Below are 20,913 nucleotides of genomic sequence, written 5' to 3'. Positions count from 1 at the left end.
GATCACTTTCACTTGCTTCATACACTCCTTGCTTATCCATAATATCCATTAGCTTATTGCTTCATCATGTCCTCCACCTTGTTAGACATTGGGACTGCACGATGTGATCTTGCTTAAGAGTTTAATGCCCATTCTGTCTAGGGGTATCTTTGTACATATTTATTGATCCTGAAAAAAATCCAAAAAAAATTGATATATTTTTAAAAAATCCAAAAAAATTGATATATTTTAAAAAATCCAAAAAAATAATATATTGTAAAAATTCTAAAAATTGAAAAATGTCCTGAAAAAATGATCATCTTAGTGAGAACCTAGCAAAAGGCACTTTGATGTATCTTCAAAAAAATTATATATTACAAAAATACAAAAAAAATAAAAAATTCAAAAATTCAAAAAAATAGAAAAAGTGCCTTGGTGAAAAACTGGAAACAGGCGCCTTGGTAGCAAAAATACAATAAAATAAAATAAAATAAAAAAGTCCTGAAAAAAAAATAAAAATAAAAAAAATAAAAAAAAATCCAAGTGGTGAAAACCTGGAAACGGGCGCTACTTGAGGCCTTTGCACCCCTATTTCTTAGCACATGTCCTCGACACTTAGCCTTTCTCCACCATGCCTTGTCCTTGTTACCTTGGTTTGGAATTGGTCTTTGTCTAGGGGGCATAACTATGTTAGCTTTGGTTTCTTAGATGTGTGAGTCTTTAGGACACCTCGCAAATGGTGTTTTTCAACACCCATTGACATCGAGTGTTTTTCAACACTTATTGGTTTAGTCTTACCCAGTATCATCATGTGATCTTACCTTCCTACAAGCATTTGATCCTTGTCCTCAGAACTCAGTATCAGTTAACACACTTAAATTTTTAAACGCAACACTTAATGCTTGACTTATGTCATGATTTTTTTTCTCTGTGTACTAACTGTTATTGATTTTTGTTGAGTGTCTTTGTCTGATAAGTCTCTCCATGATGCATCGCTAGAAGACTTGGGGCATGAGACATGTTTTTATTTATTTATTTTTTCTTGTGGGTGTGGTCTTGAACTCTAGAGTGTCTTTTGTTGTCCCCTTGAAACACTTAGGAGATTTGAGACATCATCCTTGATTGTTTTTGCACAACCATTCTTATAGTCATCTTGGCATCTATGCCTTGATGCGAGCATAGCTTTTCTATATTAAATTGGGTAAGCTAACATCGAAGTCATCTTGACCTTTATGTCTTTGATGCTTATGTTAGAATCTTTCCACATTTCAATCCAATATAAATCGCATTCATATCTTCATAGTTGCATTTGTAACTAGTGATGATTGTGTGATTTTTTGATGTCTGTTAATAATGGTCCAATGATGAAAATAAGTTCTTTTACATTCTCTAATGAATGATGAACACAAAATCCTATGTTACAGTTGCTCTTTTGCAAGTACACCATTGGATTTCATGTAGTTTGCATTATTAGACTTCATGTTAGTTTGCATTTTTAGGCCGCATTATGAGTTTGAGAGGGTTCTCCTTTCATCTTTATTGTGGACATTTAATCAATTGTGGTCACATTTTGATCTTCATTTCCTTATTTTCTTTCATGATCTCAATTGAAATTTCTATATTAAACAGTTGATTAATTTTTGGAGCATTTTCTTTTCTTATTTCTATCTTCCATTTTCTTTTTCCCCACTTCTTTTCTTCTAAATCATCTTTGGGGCATACTATTTCATGCTTGATGATCTACCTTGGTTCTATGATTCTTATATCTTTCATCTTACATCAAGAACCTTATCTTTTGTTCGATTTGATCAAATTTATCAATTTGTTGTTTCTCCTGTATCTCATTTTGATTTCGATCACGAGGGGGCAGTAATTATCAATTTCAATCCTTGATTCAATTTTATCAATTTTATCCTCGACTTTTTCAAGTTAAAATTTATTTGTATTCTTTTTCCTGATGTGTTCTCGAGTTGACCACACATCTAGGTTGTTTTGTGATCCCAAATTGACCTCACACTTCAATTTCTTTCTTTGACTACATGTGTTCCCGAATCGATCACACATTAGTCAAAGAGGGGCAAATGTATGCACCCAAAAATGGTCGCCTAGACTATGGGCCCCCATTATTCAATTTATCAATTTATCAAATTTTCTGAATCAATGGTTTGTAATATTTTATTAAATCAATTCAAATCAATTTTCTTGATCAAATTTGATTTATTTCATTTCTAAGATTGATCATTTTATTCCAAGTCTTATTTAATTAAAAGAAAATCTTCTCTTTTAATTAAATAAAATAAAATCCCCATTTAATTAAAAGAAAACCTCTCTTTTAATTAAACAGTTCATCCAAATTTAATTAATTAAGAGAAAAACCTCTCTTTTAATTTAATTAAATATCTTCTATTTAATTAAAAAGAACTTGCTCCCTTTTAATTAAATAAAAATCCCACTTAAATATCTCTTTTGATGAAAAAAGGAAATAAAATAAATTCTTTTTATTTAATTTCTCTACACTTAAAAATGTGATCTAAGTGGGATTTATCTTTCCACTTTCTCCTCAACCACTCCTCTTTTCTAATTGGTGGAATCTTGTCTCACATGGATCACCACTTTCTTCTCAACCACTCCTCTTTTCTCATTGGTGAAATTTTGTCTCACATGGATCAAGCTCTATTATCCCATATTGGTTGTGAGAAGCCTCTCACCTCCATAATTTCCTTTATAAGGGAGAGCCCTCTCCTCATGTTAGACACCCATGATTATGCTATCGTTATGCTGGAGGTTTGAAGACCAATTTTTGAAGGAGTTTGAATACAAAAGCTTTTTGTGGAGAACTTCTATTTTTTTGTCTTTTTCTCTCTTGCACCCATCATGGGCTTTTAGCTTAGATCTTGCATTTATAGATTAGATTTTGCTTTCATAGATTAGATCTTATTTTCATGCATATTTGAAGATCATGGAGACTAGCATTCTTGCTTTTCCTCTTTGAATCTCTCATCTCATGGTGTACTTGCATGGGCACAAAAATAGGTCAACTGAGGGCCTCCATTGCAAACCCTTGCACTCTATGAGTAGAGAGCTATGGATCGATTTGTGAGGGCTCATTCTTAAGTTTTCTTACATGTAATGATTCATAGAAGTGTGACAACATTTTAGCACACAATGAAAAACTTCAACTTTGGTATATGATATTAAAGAGTGAGAGGCTTCAGCATTATAATCAATCATTCATCTTTGAAAATGTTTAATGATTGCATTATAATGGCTTTACAAATCATTCCAATGTCTAACTATCCAACAGTTAACTAACAAGCAACATATTAACTAATAAATAATAATATATAAAAAATTAATTGGTGTTGATCTATTAATTTATTATTTGTTACATAATTCTATGTGATACACCAAAAAAACATAATACCTCCATTTAGTATTGGCATATGAATTTTATTTACCAGTGCATCAATGGTTAGCATTAGCCAACCATTTCCCCCATCTTCTATGTTATGCTCAAATTCACAAAGAAGTGTGTGTGTGTGTGTGTGTGTGATTCAAACACATTCATGAAATTTCTATATTCGATAATGATAACAGGAAAGCTTCTAGATTTGAATATGTGGTCAATATTTTCAATCAAACTCTATCACCCATCATTTAGGCATAAATCTAGCAAAGGGAAATGAAAGATTATAGTCAACTCTAAGAAGTTTTCTTGTTACTTCATTCAAAACTATTTGAATTGCCACATATTTTGGATATAAAATAAAAACCTTTAGATGTACACTAATATGAAATGAATACCCTATTAACCATGACAAAAATGTTCATCCATTCAAATGTGTGATAGGTGTATCATTGTAAAATAGAACTAATTCATATTTGCAATAATGAGCTCATTACATTAGGCTCTAAATACACTCTAAATAATAAAGGATCATGTGATTCCTATGGTGGTTGTGACCTAAGAATATTGAGCACAATAATGAATATGTACCCTTTTAAGTGTATGCACAAACCTTACACATAATATGCACCTAAGAATATTGAGCACAATAATGAATATGTAGCCTTTTAAGTGTATGCACAAACCTTACACATAATATGCAATTATGGAATTTATAACCATAGTTACGTGGGCTTTGTCCCATCATAATGCCCCCATTAATAGATCGTGCTCTACAATTATAATTTTAACAAGATATTCAACTAATTATTTGTTCCTATCGTAGAAGAGAACTCTTGCCTAAGGACCTCAAACTTGATTGGTGATTAATGTTTTTATCTACGATCAATAACAAAGCATCATTGCCGATGATGGCACATGGAGAGGGAGCAGGAATAGAAGCATGTTAGGATTAACCTCAAACAAAAATAACAATTACATGCAAATATAAATAATATCAAAAAATAATAGATCGCACAGAAGAGAACATAAGACACCAAGGTTTAATGTGGTTCACCCAAACCCTAGGCTACGTCCACCAAAGAGCAAGTCCAATATTATTACAATGCATTGATTATAACCTAATTACAATCTATAATCCCATATAGCTCAATACTGCTACAAGAAGAAATTTTTGTATCACGTCTTATGAACCGATCCCTAACCATAAGCCCTTTTATACAAGTATTTTTTCTACTTTAAGGTTAAAATTAGTTACAACATATCATCCATAAAATGCTAATAAAATAGCCCCCAAAAAAATCTCAGGGGCTCTACCCCCAAACCCCTACTAGGGGCTTGGCCCCAAACCCCACCAAGGAATTATGGAGAATGTATAGTACTTCCCTAATCAATCACCACAATCTAACAATCTCCCACTTGGAGACAGATCCTGTAGCTATGCTGCTACACCATGAGGCTCCTACTAGATCAAACCACCCTGGACTCTAATGTTCAATTATTTTTTTCAATCTAGAAGACCAATCAAAGCTGAAGAGGAATTCAACTTTTCCCTTGTCACTACATTTGTAAACATATCTACTGGATTGTCATCTGTATGTATATTGTCCAACTTTAACTATCCATCATCTAGAATTGATCAAATGAAATTGTACCACAACTCTATGTGTTTCGTCTTTGAATGTAGAGTTGAATTCTTCACAAGATGAATGGAACTCTGACTATTTGTAAACAAATAATTATCATTTTGAGGGTGTCCCAATTCTTTCTTGAAGAGTTGAAACCATATCATCTCCTTGGTAGCCTTTGTAGCAGCAACATACTTTGCCTCTATAGTGGATAAAGTATTAACCTTCTACAATCGAGAAACCCATCTCACCGCTACCCCACCAACAGTAAATACATAACATGTAGTACTCTACCTAGTATCAAAATCCCTAGCCAAATTTGAGTCAACATATCCCTATAAATTAGTAGTAGAACCCCCAAGTGTAAATACTTAGTGGATGTACCTCTCAAATATCTGAGAATCCATTTTATTACATTCCAATGCTCGATTCTTGAATGACTCATATACATTCTAACAACTCCCACTGCATGTGCAATAACTGGCCTTATACATACCATAGCATACATCAACCTTCTTACAATTGAAGCATAAGGTACCTTGGACATCTTATCTTCCTCTTCTTGTGTCTTTGGATACATCTCCTTAGTCAACTTCAAATGACTAGGTAAAGGTGTGCTAACAACTTTGGCATTCTCCATAGAGAAATGTTGCAACACCTTCACAATATAATTAGCTTGAGATAATTTTAATTTCATGTTCTTCCTATCTTTGCAAATTTTCATACCAAGGATTTTTTTTTTTTGCTGCCCCCAAATCCTTCATAGAAAATGTATGCGCTAACTAGTGTTTTAGTCCCTTAATGTGGTCCATGTTAGTCCTAGCTACACGCATATCATCAATATATAAATATAAAATAATGTAGTTGTCATCATCCAACCTCTTAAAATAGACACAATGATCTGAATGACACCTAATATATCCATGCTAATGCATAAAATTATTAAATTTTAGATACCATTGTGGAGGTACTTGCTTCAAGCCATATAAACTTTTCTTTAATCTGCACACTAAGTTCTCCTTACCTTTGACCTCAAATCCTTGTGGTTGTGTCATACATATCTCTTCATCCAAATCACCATGAATAAAAGTTTTTTTAACATCAAGATGCTCTAAATGAAAATCTTTAGTAGCCACAATACTAAAAATAGTGTGAATAGAAGTGATTTTTACAACAGAAGAGAATATTATTGAAAGATTGATACAAGTATGGGAATGTGTTTCAATCATTGTTTTCCCACTGAAGTCAAACCTACTACTTGTTGGTAAGAGAATTGATCAGATGAGTTGAGTAATATCATTTGTTTGAATGATGAAGAGGATTTGATCAAATGAAGTAACAATAGCACCTAGAGGAAAGGTTGAGTTATGATATGGAAAAGAAGTACAAAGATCTATTAAGACAGTGATATTATAGTGCATTGATTATCTACTTAAGGTTACAAAGGATGGATACACTAATTAAGTTTATAAGAATAAGTAAAATGAATTGAGTCTACCAAGCTTAACAATTTGTACAGTAGGTGTCGAGAAAAGTTAGTGTAATCCAAGCAGAAAATTAGTTGCAGCCGAGTAATGTCAAATTTTTGTGTATTTCGAGTGACAACAGTGTAAGCTGAGTAAAGTTTAGTTGATGCTGAGCACCAATAAACTTTAGTTTGTGCCGAGTGATTTGATAGTGGATCCTAAGCAAACCATATGTGTTGAGAATTAGAAGCAGGTTAATGTCAAGTGTCAACATTATGAGAAAGATCATAAATTTGATGAATCTGAGCTAACAAGTTTGATTTCTTGGATTCTATGAACTGTGTCAAATATAAGCTTGATGAGCTGGTGGTACATAATTCAAGATAAATAGTTTTGAGATGAATTTAAAGAAGATTGAAGGAGAAGTTTCTAGAAGGGAATAAAATTAAAAGATGGGTAGATTCATTGAATCCTACCTAATCCTATCTAACCCTAAAAGGGACAATAGAGGATGAACAAAAAAAGATCTAAATTTTCTATTTATAGAGATGACTAAGGTTGTCATGTGCAAGAACCTAAGGAAGACAAGGAGTCTAAGGTATTGCTTCATTCAATGATCAAAGAGAAGAGATTGCTATTGGAAAGAAAAGAAAGAAGGCTTAAGGGTATGGATGCTTGAAGGGTGGACAAGCTACCAGAGCTGAAGTGTGTGAAAGCCAAGTAGAATGGAGGACTAAAAAAAAAGATCTGTAATCTACAAAGTGAGTTGTAAATTGTTATTAGATCAAGCCTTATTGTCACTTTCTAATCATTGTATTAGTATAGGGTAAATCCTTTGGATTAAGGTTAACCTAACACTCATTTGTAAATCCTTTAATCAGGTGACATTCCAAGTGAATAATCTAAAGTCCTCTAATAAGGCTCACTCCTAACAGGGTGATTAAAATCCTCTAACTAGGTCACATTTAATAGTGTGCATTGTAACCTTTTATAGGGTTGGCCTTTCACAAGGCATCACTTCAGAAGAGTGAGAATTAGTAGCATGTTACTAGTGGTTTTTTCTAAATTGGGCTTCCATGTAAAATCATTGTGTCAAATTTGTTATTGAATCTATTATGTTTCATGCTTACATTTCTGTAAAATTGATTTGACAGTAATCTACAAGTTTAAGTAACTATATGATCTAATGCATGCATGATAAATATGTTATATGGATATAGGTTCACTAAGTTGTGAAAAGTTTTATTTGTACAATTGGACCTTGGGTAATTGACTCACCCCCCTCTCAATTATTCTAAAGAATTCCAACAATTGGCATCAGAGCTATCTGCTTAAGAGGACTAGTTTCTAGAAGTAAAAAGATCAAGATGTAAAAAAGAGAAGTACACAAGCTTAGCAGAGATAATTTCCTTGCATGGAAAATTTCGATGAAGCTACACCTTGGAGGGCTTGGAGATCATGCACAATCTACCATCACCATAGAGCATGCTAACCTTATTGGAGCCCTAACTACTGAAGATCTAAAAAAGAAGCAAGAACATTACTAGGCAATGTTGGAGATTGCATCTGCACTAAGTTATGTCGAGTTCAATGAAATGAAGGGTTGTGATAGTATGAAGAAAATGTGGGATGCTCTTCACACTATTTATGGAGGAGACACAAGTGTTCTAAAAGAAAAATCTAAAAGTCTTAGAGGTAAGTTTGGTTGGCTCCTAATTTAATAGTTTTGAAAATAACCAAGAAACTAGATAAATGAATCTAAGGCTAGCAACTTCCTATGATCTAGATACACTAGACTGCAGTCTTGGGCCAACTTCAAGGCATAACTCCTTCTTCTTCTTTAGGCTCTACAAGACCTAGGTAGGTAGACCTCAGATTCAATTGATATCGTACTAGTGCAAAACATATTCCTGAATCTATTTACTACAAATGAAAACCCCTTATATCTCTTAATAACTCATGAAATGACACAGATCTACAGTAGCAAATTGCAAATCCAGGAATCCCACAAGCTAAGTGAGGGTATTACATTTAGGTCCTTCAACATGTGAGGGGAAAATATGTTTGATTAATAATGTTGATTTCAACAAACCCCTAATATGCAGCAATAAGACCTAATGATCCTGTAACTGATCAGTGCTTTAACCATTGGGCAAATCCATGAATCACAAACATACATATGAATATTTGAGACATATGTGTATCTTGAGATATCTGATATATCTATTCAACTTGTAAATAGACATCAATGTTCAATTTAAATCTCATTCTTACATGATATCCCCATCAGTAACCTCACAACCTTGTTGATTTCCCTGAAGCATTTATGTAACCCTTTGAGTCACAGGGAACAATGAAATAACATACAACCTTAAGGGGCTACAACTACAACCTAAGCTCTATGTCAAAGATTATAAAACATTGAAGATTACTAATAAAGGAGACAAGATTCAACTAAAACTCAATCATCTGCTACTCTTTGTATTATTTCCTTGAAATTATATAGTCATATGCATGAAATGAAAAACATGAAACAACCTAATAGATCTGAACTATTTGTATTAACCTTCTTAATGTTGTTCATACAAGAGAGAAAGTGCTGAAAGAAAATGGTTTCACAGTAAAACATTGGAACCTTGCTAGTATTACCCAGAGAAAACTACCAACCCTTACAATGAAAGAAATATAGAAAGATATAGGAGAAGATGAATTCTCAGACTTGATCTATGCTTGACATTTGTCCACTTGGAATTCAATCTTCTGCAATTGAATAACCTCTCTCTTCCTTCTTCCATTTTGATCTGATTTAGTTTCATCATTACTCTGTAACTAATTTGAAAATATCTTCTGTTCAATGATGAAAACCCTTTTACTTGCCAAAATCTAATCTGCTTCATGAAAATGCTAGTAAAATTTGAGGTTTTACTAAGTGAATGAGATCAGATTTGACCTTAACAGCATTTCCACTGCCTTTTAACCACATTCAAGTCATTATTATGTCAAAAATTAGTTCTAAACTTTGTCAACTGAATACAGCTACAAATTTGGGACTTGAGAGAAAACTTTGAATAACTCCAATAGGCTGATTTCTGTGCAAAAACTAACCTCAAAATTAGAAAATTCATTCTGTCCCGATTCCAATGATATATAATATTACATATGTAGCCTTTAGAAAACTCCCTAAATCTGAATTTGAAAAATATGCCCCTTTGGTATGAAGTTCAAGTCTATAACTCTTTGCAATTTAAATTGATCTAAAGTTTTAACTTTATATTAAAAGCCCTAAAATGAGTTGCACATCATCCATTGTGAGAAATAATAAACAATAAAAAATATAATATTTCTTATTGTCTTTCAAATTTCTCTTTACCCTCTGAATCCAGGGTCAACCTTTGTTTGACTGATGCCATGTGGCACTTTGTGATTGGCCACTCACTTTGCATCATCTACCACATCAGCACCATCTGTTGAGTAGGATCTGCTAACACATGGCACCTCCCCGCAATTCTATATTTCTTAACAGCCTTGCATCTTCATCAAGCGAGCATGCACTGACTATCGGATCATGACACGTGTCACGATCTTGTGCCTCGATGTTGATATGATCATCTCCACCACCTCATCGCTTAGTCGGGACTCGCTACCACTTGGTCTCTTCCTACAATCTCGCATTACCTAACCAGTGCACATCTCCATTTTGTGGGCATGTGCCCACCACATGATCGGGACACGTGGCAACATCTGGTTGCATCTTCGCCAAATCAGCGTGCCTGTATCTTGGTTCAAAATTAAGCCTACGTCACCATCTAACTGATGTCATCCACAGGCCCCACACATCCAGCTTGCGGCTTCTAAAAGGCTTGTGTCTTTATTACACAATGTATATTGTGTGCTATTGTATTTAAATAGCAAAACTACCCACCATATGGGCAATGTGGGACAAAAGGTTTAAGATGCCCCCCCTTTTCTGTGTGTGTTCTACCTTCAATCTACCATGGCTTCTTCCTTTAAACTTGCATGGGGTTTCATTTTCTTAACATTGGGCTCCTCTACTATCTTTGGCTGCGAGTGTCTGATTGACGACTTTATTGCTAGGCAGCTCCATGATTTCTTATGCGTTCACTGTGATTTCCTTTATTTGCCATAGTTTTGGAGGGATTATGATGAACACAGCTTATTTCAGGGCAGATGTAAACTCATTTTGTGCTCTCCTTATCGTTCCTTGTTTGACACCTATAGAATTACTTTGCTACATGGATGACTTGCTCTATCTTCTCCTCAATATATATGCGTTGATCTTTCTTATTTAGCAGGGGTGCTCTATTTTTTGCTTATCTTATGTACCAAATCTGCTCTTGCTTGGCATGAGGCTACCTCAAATTTCTCATACGTGGTTACTCTAAGACATGGCAACTTTTCTTCCATGCATGGACTTTTCTCTGTGTCTTCCTCCCTTTGTTGCATGTGCTATGCCCTTGTTCTGTTGACGGCTTGGTTTTTTTAAACTTCCCTACTTCCTACGAAAAGCATGTCCTCTATTTTGATCTAAACATGGACCTTGTTACGCATGCTTGAACTGTCACAGCTTCTTCCTTGGATGCTGAAGCTTTGCTACGGATTCATTGATATGGGTTTAACCTTTTGGTCTTTGGCGTCTTTTTCAATGTACCTACACTCTGCTAGGCATGGGTTTTTTCCCTTTTCAATGCATGCTGCATCCTAAGTTTTAATTGCAAATGGCATGATCTTTGTTTTGCTACAGCGACAACTTCCAATGCTCTCCCCCTGTGGTTTTTATCTGCCTCTAATTTCCCTTTAATTGCGTGGATTGCCCTTTTTTATTGCTTGCTTTGGCTTCCTCGAGCTTTATTCAAATGATTTCTTATTGGTGAGATTGGACTACAATCAGAACGAGATGAAGCATCTCTCTTTCTTCGCTTTGAAATTAACTTCAAGTGGTTGGAAAAGAAATTCAGCTTGATACGCTCTTCTCTACAAGCTACAGATGAGAAAAGTGACCAAAATAAAGATGTGAAAGAATGGTTGGTAGAAGTGAGGCATATTGTTTTTGATGCTGAAGATATAATTGATGAGTGTGCCACTAAGCGTTTATATACAAAATTAGTCTCCCTTGCAGAGAAAGTAGAAAACTTGTGACAATATAAATAGATGGCATCTCCCTTGCCAACCCAAAACATGGGGGTTTTCTTGATCTCCTAGTTAGTTTGATAAAAGAGCCCTCTCCAATTCTGAGAAATCATATACTTCATGATGGTCTTTGAACGATTCCAATCCACTTTTGCTTGATGATCTGGAATCTTAAAATTTTGCAAACCTCCATCATCTCCTTCTCTTTCTCTCAGAGGAATAAAAAATCATCTCATAAAAGCTTTACTCAATCCTCATTTTGCAATAAAGTTAACATGCCCATTTAAACTTAAACAAGCTTGTGATTAAAAGAAACCCTTATAATACTACATCATAATTCCAATACATAATGCTTAGTCAATCTATAAAGTTTAGTCGGGCCCAAGGTGGGTCTGGCTAAAAAAAAATTATTTTCAAATGATTGAAATGCAAAATTAATATATTCATCATTTTGAACTAATTAGAATCAAATTTGATCACTGACTGATAAATTGAAACCCATTTTACCACTAATCTACGAACTAATACTTTTGTGCCAGGAGGTCCGTCAACTGGCTTTAAAAGTTGACCCATACCTCTGACCGGGCCTTGAAAGTTGACATATTGATTCTTTGTTCTGCACACTTGTACCATGTCAAATCTCATCTCATGACAAATTTGAGGCCAAAGGATATTGACTGTCAAAGTTGCACTCTCAGAACTGCCTGCAAGAAAACATGTCAAAAAATCATAGATAGCATTCAGATTTGGCTTAAAAAACTGGGTGTACTGATACTTGAGGACATGAAAATTGAGATGTTAATTCATTGTCATGAGGAGAGTGTAAATCTGTGATATGGGCTCATAACAAATAACTGGGCACAAATGGTGAGCGGTCAAAGTAGGCTACTTGGATTTTGCAGATTGAAAACACTATCAAAAAGGTGATTTTTGCAAATGGAATTGACCTGGAAAAGTGTGCAAATGGATTCTTCAAGATGTGGAAATTGACACACTTAAAATATTTTTAGAGTACAACACAGTAGTATAATCCATTCGACCTCACCTATCATGAATTTTTAGTTATAACATCATGAACAGGGGTTCCAAACAATCTGTACTTTGACACCAGTAAAACTTTAGGAATTGCGTTTGGAATCACATTTGAAAATTGACCAAATGGATTCGTCATGAGCTGAAACTTGAAACATAATAAGATTATGACATCTACAATGCAACGCAAAAATAATTTTAGCATTCTGGTCAACCGGTTAAAAGTTATTACATGTCAAACAGGGCTTCCTAGAAATTTGCACAATTACATAGAAGCATGAAACAGTAACTGACCAACTTTGAGGAATTCAAAACCTAATCAAACGGACTCGAAACTACTCAAAATCTGAAACATAGGTTCTTGGATATGGACACTAGACACTTCCAAAGCAATGGGTCATGACACATTTTTGGGTGCAATATATTCGGATGCAAACATAGGCTCCTGTCGCTATTTGACACTAAGGTGAAAATGCAGATTTGATAATTGCTCAAAACGAGACTTCACAGAATGGCTCAAAATGTCAATTTAACTTCATGGAGCAAGTGGACAAGCTGAATGAAAGGTGTTAGAAACATTGAACACCTCTTGGGGCTCAAAAGTATAGTCAGGTACAATATCATTTATGGGGCTCAATTTCTTCAACGGTGCGCAAAATTTGGGCTACAATTTTGAGTGCCAACAAGTTCGATGATATGAGAATGCAAGAAGGTGAGAATGTTGCTCAATATTTCTCTATGATAAAAGATGATGTTAATGCAATAAGAGGAGATACTAGTAAGATAGATGATGAGATTGTACTAAGAAAAGTTTTGAGAACACTTTGTTGGAATTACAATAGGAAAGGTAGACTTCTAGGGGGAGTGAATCAAGAGTTTAAACTTGGACCCATAAAACTTTCACTACACACCCATCTCATACATTCAATGTATAAACTAAAATAACATGTAAAGCATTCACATCTAAAGCATGTAAGAAAGTAAACATTCACAAATATATAACAATAGATATGATTACTCAAAAACTCTCCAAGTGAGAAGGTGACACTGGGATGGGGATGACACCCACAAATCTTCACTATTGTAGTAATAAAGTGTATCCAATCATGGTTAAAATGTTTGATCATGAGACATGATCTACCCTATGAAAGGCCTGCCCTATTAAAGGCTTACAAAGACTGTTAGGTCTCACCCTGTTAAAGGATTTCAACACCCTATAAGAAGTGTTCCTTGCTAAAGGACTTCAACTTACAACTAAGTAAGAACCTTGTTAGAGGATTTCAATATAGCCTATAAGGACTACTCTGTTAAGAGATTTTGACTAAAATCAATTGTTAAAATGTCTCAGCATTGATCATGTGCTTAGCACTTGATTGCCTGATAACATATCACCTCTAAACTAATGTCTTCTTGATCCTTCTTGATTAGATGTCTCTTTATTGCATGTTATCTTCTTTCCTCTATTCTTCTTTAATTGATTTTGCAATGTTGTCTCAAATCATAATTCCTGAGCCACCATGAATGCTCTATTTGTGCATGCAAACTTCTCTATACTTTTCTTCAACACCTTACACACTTGCTCATAGAGAGTTTAGGGTTTTTCCTCTTTAAGAAGACTTTGGTGACTTAGGGTTAGGTATGAATCTATGGCTGAGATTCATCCATTTTACCATCTAATCCTTCCCATTTTCTAATTGTCTACATGTAATTGCATTGGGAATCCAACTTAAGATTCATCCTTAGATCTCCACAATATTGTAATTCATCCTTAAGTTTACTCAAAAATGGTTTACATAGTTTTTTGTGCCATTACAAACAAATATAGAAAAACTATCTTACTCGGCACTTGAATTCTCTAATGCTTGGCATACACTAATCTTTTTGCTATGACTTGAAATCTATATTACTCAACATCCACTATTTTCTTTGCTCCTGAATAATTCAGCATACACTGTCTACTTGGCACTTGAGTGACTCGACACATGAGTGGCTTAACACTCACTGTGGAATAAACATGCTCTATAATATATATGTTGTGCTCAACATGCACTACTTGTTTGGCATGAACTAAGTAAATAACTTAAGTGTTTTGACACCGACTTGTCAAAACCAATCTGAAATCAACAATCTCCTTCTTTGACATGAGTGTCAAAAACACTTGAGTATGCATTAATATCCTTAATCTCATGAGCATAACATATATATAACTTGGCTTGTATAACAAAACTTCAAAATTTCAAAATTTTGTAACAACTTATATAGCTCGAAATTTGATAACTCCCCCTAAGTTAATAAGTTTGTTCTGTATCCAAAAGTCTATATTTCACTCCTGAGTAAATATACCTCAGCTAATACTCTTTGAATTCAAATTGTCTTGTTCTTACTCCCCCTTAGCTTAATTTATCTTTTCTCTAACCTTGTATCTCTTATCTTTATGTCTACCTCTTTGCTTACTCTCACCCATTTCTCACTCTCCTTATATCTCCCCAAAATTTTTATTCTCCCAAAAATATTTCTCCCCACTTTTGAGACTTATGTCAATGGGTTGTACATTTATAGTGTGTTTGTCCAAGAAATATTTATGGACATCTAAGATTATCTTGAGAGTTGCATCCTAGTTCTCACATGCTACATCTAGAGACTTTATTTGGATAGCTAGCTCAACAGCAAGGTGGACTAGACCATCTAGTGTAGAAAGATTTGTGTCTTTCTTCATTAGGGTTTTTGCATAGCCTAGTTCCTTGTGCAAAATTTTCATATGAGTGGTTAGAGTCGTTTGGATGCTAATTAGTTTGGCCCTTATGTTGGCCTCATTTGCTAAAAATGTAGCTAACTAACTTTGGGTTTGGAGCAATGTCCTAAAGTGCTTCTCATTCTATGTTAGATTCATAGGTAGTTTTGCAATTGATTAATTGATTTGACCCTCCAAGCTCAAAATGTGACTTCTGGTCTCTTGGGTGAAGAGTGTTGGATTACACAATTTAGTGTACAATGAGAATATGTTCTCAAGTACCTTCTTCACATCCTCAACCTTAGTTTCCAATGCAACTTGTGTTAGTGCTATATCACCTGATATCTTTTCATTGACTTTGCTTTAGAACTTCTTTTCTGACCATTCTAATAATTTTTGCATTTGTATCTAGATCTATATTACTGACCTTCTCCACTATGCTTGTTAGTTGTTCAATCAATGGCTTAGTCTCATCTGGAGTTGGCAGACTAGCATCTAAGAAGATGTCTTTAATATCCTATAATGCCTACTTTTTCTTATGCTCCCTTCTAAGCATTTCTTGATGCTTCTTCCTTGCTAAAGCTTGTTGGAGTATGCTCATCTAATCTATGGTCATTGTATGATAATCACACTTTGTCAAAATGATCTCTTCACCAAGGCTCACATCTCCTTATTATATGACTTCTTCAGCCTTTGATGAACTCAGGCTCAACACTGATATCTACAATGGAGTTGCATCTATACTCAGCTTCTAAAGAGTGTTAGTGAAAGGAGTGCCAGATACTAGTAAGGTTACGAGGGCTTGGATAATTGTTTGCTCCTTCAGTTGTGGTGTCATCTCGCTCTCTTTAGGCTTGCCCTATTCTGCTGTAATGACTTGAATTGCACTTTGATCTTGTGTTGTAGGTGTAGATTGTTGGCATTAAGTTATTATTGCCAATAGTGAAAAAAATAATCCATATTAGTATAGCTACTGAGCTTAGCACTCAATTTCCTACACTCACCGAGCACTCCAGTATTAACCAAGCTTCGAAGTGTTTAGCCATTTACATTGAGCAGAATAGTCACTACCAAGTGAATGTAGGCAATGTGAAGACTAGCAGTATCTATCGAGCTTCTTAGTGTCTACCATGCTTCATAGTGTCTACCGAGCAGTAAGTTTGTGTCATGGAGATTCAAAGTAAATCAAGTGTTGGAAGAAGTAGTGTTTACTAAGTGAAGCAAGGTAAACTCAACGTGTAGTATCTACTGAGTGACACTACATCTACTGAGTCACCAATGGTCACTGAGTTCAGAACTACATCGAGTGATTAGTATGGACTGAGCCTTAACTTCTACCAAGTGCATGACAATGCTATGTAATGTAGTGGATGTCGAGTATCAGAAAGTCATCGAGTCAATTTAGTGAACTCGAGTTATTTACTATTGGGCCGACTTTGTAATGTGTTGTCCACTTGTGTTTTGGCCAACCTTGTAGTTTTGTTAATTGGAAAGGTATATATGTACGATGTATTGTAAGATATTATTCTATTGAAATATTTTTGAAGTGTTTTTGAGAAGCACATGCCAAGAATTATCAACAACAGTTTAAGGAATGCAACAAGGTCAACACATAAGCTAAAAAGTCATATCTATCACATAAGGTGATAAGCGCATAAAGGATCTTATCAGCAATCAGTTGTAAGTAGATCCACTACTTCATCCTAATAGGTGAATTAGTTTCTAAATCCTTTCATAGGGTGGACTTAATAGTCTTTGTAAAAATCTCTTAACCGAGTGCATACTTCATTGTATGTTTGTAAATCCTCCAACAAGGTGGACCTAGTAGTCCTTTGTGCTCCTAACAGGGTAGATCACCATAAGTGGTCAATGTAAGCTTTAAAAGGCCAACTTTGTGTTGCAGTAGTGAAGTTTTGTGGGTACCATCCCCACCCTAGTTTTACTTTCTATTTGGAAGGTTTTTGGGTCACCAAAACATTGTGTTCTTTTGTGTGTTGAATGTTTTATCTTTCAGTACTAATGTATGCAGTAGTATAGATGGTGAAATGTTTTGAAGTTACTGATTCACCCCTCCCCTCTCAGTAACATATCATATCTTGAATATTTCCAACAATTGGTATCGGAGCTCTGTGGTTCTTAGGATAAAGTTTAATAGCTTGAGCAAAGATCTAAGGACAAATGGAGATATTGAGACTTGACAAGGCAATTGAAAATGAAAAGCTAGATCTGGAGATGGCCATAGCTCAACTCAAGGAAGCAAAAGAGCATCTCTCCCAATGCTCGAAAAGAAGGAAGGAACTTGCAAGAAAAATGAATGACCATCAATATGTTGAAGAAAAGATTGAATATTTTTTCCCATCAAGTAGTTCAAATGACGCTAATGAGGCAGTCAAAGAACTCCTAGCAAAGAATGGCTCTCTACAAGAAGAGGTAAGAAAATTGAAAAGAGAACAAGAAGTTCAATCAATAAGAAAGTGTGAAATATTGGAACAAAGGAATAAGGAAAATGAAGACTTGAAGGCAAGAAACAATAAAGAACCAAATCAATCCAATTAGCATGAAGACCTCATTGATCAAATCACTAAAATAAATGAAGAAATAAGGATTCTCAAAGCATAGAATGAAAGAATAAGAAGCGATCTAAATTATGAAAGGGAAATTTAGTTTGTTTTCCAAGTTGATACTCTTGCTAAGTTAGGTCAATGGATGATAGTTTTTCATGCACTGTGTCATAATGGCGCCGAGAATTTATGAAAATTTCTCAACAAAGGGGGTAATTTCAACTTCATTTTTTCATCGCATTCATAGCATTTAAAGAGCAGAGCAATTTGAAAGAGCATTACGATATTTTTGAGCGAATTAGCGATGAGATCTTAACAAATTCTATCATCTACCGAGCAGTGATGGCGTCTACCAGTGGAAGTGGCACTAAACCAAAGAAGGGCTCCAAAATGCTGGTTAAGGGCATCGAATGGAAAGCACCAAACTTCAAAATCATTTCAGTCGTTGTTGAATCACTAGATCCTTACGACGCTCAGTCGCAAATCCTACCAAAGGTACTTCTAATTAATGACATAAGAACTCATTTTAAATGTACTATTCAAGAATTAGGGAAATTAGAAATGGATAATGCCCTAGTTGAAATGTGTGTTGACAGAGTTTTGAAACCCAAACATAAGCATTTGGAAATGAAAGGATTAACTCATATCCGTCATATCCTTCAAAATTTCCAAGTAAAATGAATAAGGTACACATTGAGTCTATTTCACAATGGGAAATTATGGTTGGAGAAACCCATTTTGATTACAAAGAAGATGATACACAAGGTTATTGGTCTGCCAATACTAAGCAAAGCTAAGACAAGCAAAACCCTAGGTTAGGAGGAACTGCAAATGAAAACCCTAGCCGAGTGGGACGGTAGAGGTTTGAAAATAAACAATGTCACTGACATTGAGCTTAGGTTTGGCATCCACATCATTACACACAAGATCTACATCTCAAGTTGGTCAAACAGTGTTCCTTGTGAGGTAGTTGACCTAGCATACAAGGTAATAAAGAAGAACCTCGAATATGACCTGTCAGATATGTTACTGAAGCAATTGAACAAAAACATTGATAGTGTGGAACAATTCCTTCAAGTTCAGTTCATTGCTTATTTGTTTATTCTTTTATGTTAAAAAATTATTTCCATCTAAGTGCACAGTCATGTGGAGGAAAGACACTCCTGTTCTTTATCAGATAAATGAATTTATTGAAGAAATGGGTGAAAACTTTGAAAGGGTGTTGGATAACTATTTTGAGGCATTCAAGGAGAAAATGAACAACAGATTTCATATCCCACCCAAACTTGTAGAAGACTACAAGGATGATATATGTTTCATGGTGAAGTATGACAGAGTATACATTCAAGTAGTCATACCAAGAGTGGCATGGGTAAAACCATTGCCTTGTGAAATTAACATTGATGAAGCTAGAGACATCATTGAGGCATTAGTTAATGAGCCAACCAATCCTAATTTTCCTGCATTTGGCACATATGAGGAAGCCAAGAAGAGGATAGATCTCAGTATTAGGATTTCGCAAGCTCTTAGCAGAGGCAAGAAGAGAATTGCTAAATTGAAGACAATTGAAGGTCCTCTAATGCTTACCGAGGGCAAGGGTGAGGATAAAGAGGAGGAATATGAAGAAGAAGAAGAAGGATAAAAAAAAGAGGAACCAATGAGGAAGAAATGTAGAGTAATTATCACCAAACTTTAGAAGCAACCAACTGAAGTGTTCTCCAAGAGAGCTAGGAAAGGTAAAACTAAACTAGTATTTATCCACTCTACACCTAAATTTGAGGAAAGGATGAAACAACTAAAAGTTGGAGGAGGAATTTTCAACTTCAAAGTTCTCAAATATGAAACTCAGACTCTAGCTGAGCAAAAAGAGATTGAGGACTTAGTTGTGGAAAAGATGGGTATTTGGAATACTCCCCTACATAGATACAAACTCAAATCCATGCATATATTTTTGCTAAAATCAATGTTAGATGGGAGAGGATGGTGTTGGGACTAAAAATTGAAAGGTCAATTTTGAGTACCATTGAGAAAATTGTGCCATATAAACACTTTTTAATGCATTTGTACTTGGTTGTACTTTTGAGGCCCAAGAGATGTTCAATGCTTCTAAAACCTTTTATTTAGTGCATCTATGTGTTCCATGATGTTAAATTTCCATTTTGAGCTATTCCATAAGATCTCGTTTCAAGCATATTTCAAATCTGCATTTTACACCTGAGTGTCAAACACCGACAGGAAGTCCTATTTGCAATCGAATATCTCGCACCAAAAATTGTGTCATGACCCACCACTTTGGGGATGTTTAGTATGCATATCAAAGAACCTACGTTCCAAGTTTCAAGTCATTTAAAATCCATTTGACTAGGTTTTGAACCCCTTAAAGTTGGTCATTTACTGTTTTCTGCATTTGTGTAGTTCACAATTCTAGGAAGCCCTGTTCGACCAGTGATATCTTTGACCTAGTTGACCCAAATAAAGGAATTATTTTTGCATTGTGTTCTAGGGGTCAAAAAATTCATATATTCTAATTTTGAGATCACGATGAATCCATTTGGTCAGTTTGCTAACATGATTAAAAACCTAGTTTACATTGTTTTGTTACGGCTAAGGTATCCAGATTGATCTGTACCCTTGTTTGGCACATTATAACTTTGATCTTGTGATTGATAAGCCTAAATGAATTATACCATCATGTTGTGTCCTAGAAATCCTTGAAGTATGCCAGTTCTTAAGTCATGAAAAATCCATTTGCATACTTTCATATGTTCGTACATTTGCCAAAAATTACTTTTTGACACATTTCCCAGTTAACATTTCCAAGTGCCTGTTTTCAAAAATTTGCCAAAAGCGTCCTATGATGTGTAATGAGACAAAACCATAGAATTATATTCTTCTCATGGCAAAGAACCTATACCCTAGTTTTTAGAACCCCAAGTGGTCAATAACCCAATTTTATAATGCC

Source organism: Cupressus sempervirens, chromosome 2 (assembly GCF_028749045.1).
Source record: "Cupressus sempervirens isolate cs-2001-9-10 chromosome 2, ASM2874904v1, whole genome shotgun sequence".
NCBI lineage: Eukaryota > Viridiplantae > Streptophyta > Pinopsida > Cupressales > Cupressaceae > Cupressus > Cupressus sempervirens.
The sequence above is the reverse complement of the archived record's forward strand: the minus strand, read 5'-3'. Positions refer to the sequence as shown.